A 4595-nucleotide genomic window follows, 5' to 3' on the forward strand; every position below is an offset into this window, starting at 1 on the left:
GCGAATGTCTGTGCGGCAGCGAATGCAGTTCCAAGGGACAGTGAAAACCAGGTAGAGCTTTCAGTGCTGGCAGCTTTCGTGAGGGCGCAATTGGTGTACAATTCAAATTTGGCAGCCGGTCTCTGCGAGAGTCACATAGGCATTGTTGCGTCATAACCAACCAAGGCTTGCGTAGAGCGCGAATGTCTCTGCGGCAGCGAATGCAGTTCCAAGCGACAGTGAAAACCAGGTAGAGCTTTCAGTGCTGGCAGCTTTCGTGTGGGCGCAATCAGTGGACGTTTCAAATTTGGCAGCGGGCTGTGCGAGAGTCACATAGGCATTGTTGCATCATAACCAACCAAGGCTTTTGCAGAGCGCGAATGTCGGTGCGGCAGCGAATGCAGTTCCAAGGGACAGTGAAAACCAGGTAGAGCTTTCAGTGCTGGCAGCTTTCGTGTGGGCGCAATCGCTGGACGTTTCAAATTTGGCAGCCGGGCTCTGCCAGAGTCACATAGGCATTGTTGCATCATAACCAACCAAGGCTTTTGCGGAGCGCGAATGTCTGTGCGGAAGCGAATGCAGTTCCAAGGGACAGTGAAAACCAGGTAGAGCTTTCAGTGCTGGCAGCTTTCGTGTGGGCGCAATCGCTGGACGTTTCAAATTTGGCAGCCGAGCTCTGCGAGAGTCATATAGCCATTGTTGCATCATAACCAACCAAGGCTTTTGCGGAGCGCGAATGTCTGTGCGGCAGCGAATGCAGTTCCAAGGGACAGTGAAAACCAGGTAGAGCTTTCAGTGCTGGCAGCTTTCGTGTGGGCGCAATCGCTGGACGTTTCAAATTTGGCAGCCGGGCTCTGCCAGAGTCACATAGGCATTGTTGCATCATAACCAACCAAGGCTTGCGCAGAGCGCGAATGTCTGTGCGGCAGCGAATGCAGTTCCAAGGGACAGTGAAAACCAGGTAGAGCTTTCAGTGCTGGCAGCTTTCGTGTGGGCGCAATCGCTGGACGTTTCAAATTTGGCAGCCGAGCTCTGCGAGAGTCATATAGCCATTGTTGCATCATAACCAACCAAGGCTTTTGCGGAGCGCGAATGTCTGTGCGGCAGCGAATGCAATTCCAAGGGACAGTGAAAACCAGGTAGAGCTTTCAGTGCTGGCAGCTTTCGTGTGGGCGCAATCGCTGGACGTTTCAAATTTGGCAGCCGGTCTCTGCCAGAGTCACATAGCCATTGTTGCGTCATAACCAACCAAGGCTTGCGCAGAGCGCGAATGTCTGTGCGGCAGCGAATGCAGTTCCAAGGGACAGTGAAAACCAGGTAGAGCTTTCAGTGCTGGCAGCTATCATGTGGGCGCAATCGGTGGACGTTTCAAATTTGGCAGCAGGCTCTGCGAGATTCACATAGGCATTGTTGCGTCATAACCAACCAAGACTTTTGCAGAAAGCGAATGTCTGTGCGGCAGCGAATGCAGTTCCAAGGGACAGTGAAAACCAGGTAGAGCTTTCAGTGCTGGCAGCTTTCGTGTGGGCGCAATCGGTGGATGTTTCAAATTTGGCAGCGGGCTGTGCAAGATTCACATAGGCATTGTTGCATCACACCCAACCAAGGCTTTTGCAGAGCGCGAATGTCTGTGCGACAGTGAATGCAGTTCCAAGGGACAGTGAAAACCATATAGAGCTTTCAGTGCTGGCGGCTTTCGTGTGGGCGCAATCGGTGTACGTTTCGAATTTGGCAGCCGAGCTCTGCCAGAGTCACATAGCCATTGTTGCATCATAACCAACCAAGGCTTTTGCGGACCGCGAATGTCTGTGCGGCAGCGAATGCAGTTCCAAGGGACAGTGAAAACCAGGTAGAGCTTTCAGTGCTGGCAGCTTTCATGTGGGCGCAATCGCTGGACGTTTCAAATTTGGCAGCCGGTCTCTGCCAGAGTCACATAGGCATTGTTGCGTTATAACCAACCAAGGCTTGCGCAGAGCGCGAATGTCTGTGCGGCAGCGAATGCAGTTCCAAGGGACAGTGAAATCCAGGTAGAGCTTTCTGCGCTGGCAGCTTTCGTGTGGGCGCAATCGGTGGAGGTTTCAAATTTGGCAGCCGGGCTCTGCGAGAGTCACATAGGCATTGTTGCATCATACCCAACCAAGGCTTTTGCAGAGCGCGACTGTCTGTGCGGCAGCGAATGCAGTTCCAAGGGACAGTGAAAACGAGGTAGAGATTTCAGTGCTGGCAGCTTTCGTGTGGGCGCAATCGCTGGACGTTTCAAATTTGGCAGCCGGGCTCTGCCAGAGTCACGTAGGCATTGTTGCATCATAACCAACCAAGGCTTTTGCGGACAGCGAATGTCTGTGCGGCAGCGAATGCAGGTCCAATGCACAGTGAAAACCAGGTAGAGCTTTCAGCGCTGGCAGCTTTCGTGTGGGCGCAATCGCTGGACGTTTCAAATTTGGCAGCCGAGCTCTGCGAGAGTCATATAGCCATTGTTGCATCATAACCAACCAAGGCTTGCGCAGAGCGCGAATGTCTGTGCGGCAGCGAATGCAATTCCAATGCACAGTGAAAACCAGGTAGAGCTTTCAGTGCTGGCAGCTTTCGTGTGGGCGCAATCGTTGGACGTTTCAAATTTGGCAGCCGGGCTCTGCCAGAGTCACATAGCCATTCTTGCATATACCCAACCAAGGCTTGTGCAGAGCGCGAATGTCTGTGCGGCAGCGAATGCAGTTCCAAGGGACAGTGAAAACCAGGTAGAGCTTTCAGTGCTGCCAGCTTTCGTGTGGGCGCAATCGCTGGACGTTTCAAATTTGGCAGCCGGGCTCTGCCAGAGTCACATAGGCATTGTTGCATCATAACCAACCAAGACTTTTGCGGACCGCGAATGTCTGTGCGGCAGCGAATGCAGTTCCAAGGGACAGTGAAAACCAGGTAGAGCTTTCAGTGCTGGCAGCTTTCGTGAGGGCGCAATCGGTGTACAATTCAAATTTGGCAGCCGGTCTCTGCGAGAGTCACATAGGCATTGTTGCGTCATAACCAACCAAGGCTTGCGTAGAGCGCGAATGTCTCTGCGGCAGCGAATGCAGTTCCAAGCGACAGTGAAAACCAGGTAGAGCTTTCAGTGCTGGCAGCTTTCGTGTGGGCGCAATCAGTGGACGTTTCAAATTTGGCAGCGGGCTGTGCGAGAGTCACATAGGCATTGTTGCATCATAACCAACCAAGGCTTTTGCAGAGCGCGAATGTCGGTGCGGCAGCGAATGCAGTTCCAAGGGACAGTGAAAACCAGGTAGAGCTTTCAGTGCTGGCAGCTTTCGTATGGGCGCAATCGCTGGACGTTTCGAATTTGGCAGCCGGGCTCTGCATGAGTCACATAGGCATTGTTGCATCATAACCAACCAAGGCTTTTGCAGAGCGCGAATGTCTGTGCGGCAGCGAATGCAGTTCCAAGGGACAGTGAAAACCAGGTAGAGCTTTCAGTGCTGGCAGCTTTCGTGAGGGCGCAATCAGTGTACATTTCAAATTTGGCAGCCGGGCTCTGCCAGAGTCACATAGGCATTGTTGCATCATAACCAACCAAGGCTTGCGCAGAGCGCGAATGTCTGTGCGTCAGCGAATGCAGTTCCAAGGGACAGTGAAAACCAGGTAGAGCTTTCAGTGCTGGCAGCTATCATGTGGGCGCAATCGGTGGACGTTTCAAATTTGGCAGCAGGCTCTGCGAGATTCACATAGGCATTGTTGCGTCATAACCAACCAAGACTTTTGCAGAAAGCGAATGTCTGTGCGGCAGCGAATGCAGTTCCAAGGGACAGTGAAAACCAGGTAGAGCTTTCAGTGCTGGCAGCTTTCGTGTGGGCGCAATCGGTGGATGTTTCAAATTTGGCAGCGGGCTGTGCAAGATTCACATAGGCATTGTTGCATCACACCCAACCAAGGCTTTTGCAGAGCGCGAATGTCTGTGCGACAGTGAATGCAGTTCCAAGGGACAGTGAAAACCATATAGAGCTTTCAGTGCTGGCGGCTTTCGTGTGGGCGCAATCGGTGTACGTTTCGAATTTGGCAGCCGAGCTCTGCGAGAGTCACATAGCCATTGTTGCATCATAACCAACCAAGGCTTTTGCGGACCGCGAATGTCTGTGCGGCAGCGAATGCAGTTCCAAGGGACAGTGAAAACCAGGTAGAGCTTTCAGTGCTGGCAGCTTTCATGTGGGCGCAATCGCTGGACGTTTCAAATTTGGCAGCCGGTCTCTGCCAGAGTCACATAGGCATTGTTGCGTTATAACCAACCAAGGCTTGCGCAGAGCGCGAATGTCTGTGCGGCAGCGAATGCAGTTCCAAGGGACAGTGAAATCCAGGTAGAGCTTTCAGCGCTGGCAGCTTTCGTGTGGGCGCAATCGGTGGAGGTTTCAAATTTGGCAGCCGGGCTCTGCGAGAGTCACATAGGCATTGTTGCATCATACCCAACCAAGGCTTTTGCAGAGCGCGAATGTCTGTGCGGCAGCGAATGCAGTTCCAAGGGACAGTGAAAACGAGGTAGAGCTTTCAGTGCTGGCAGCTTTCGTGTGGGCGCAATCGCTGGACGTTTCAAATTTGGCAGCCGGGCTCTGCCAGAGTCACGTAGGCATTGTTGCATC

This window comes from Mycteria americana, unplaced genomic scaffold, assembly GCF_035582795.1.
Source record: "Mycteria americana isolate JAX WOST 10 ecotype Jacksonville Zoo and Gardens unplaced genomic scaffold, USCA_MyAme_1.0 Scaffold_27, whole genome shotgun sequence".
Lineage (NCBI taxonomy): Eukaryota > Metazoa > Chordata > Aves > Ciconiiformes > Ciconiidae > Mycteria > Mycteria americana.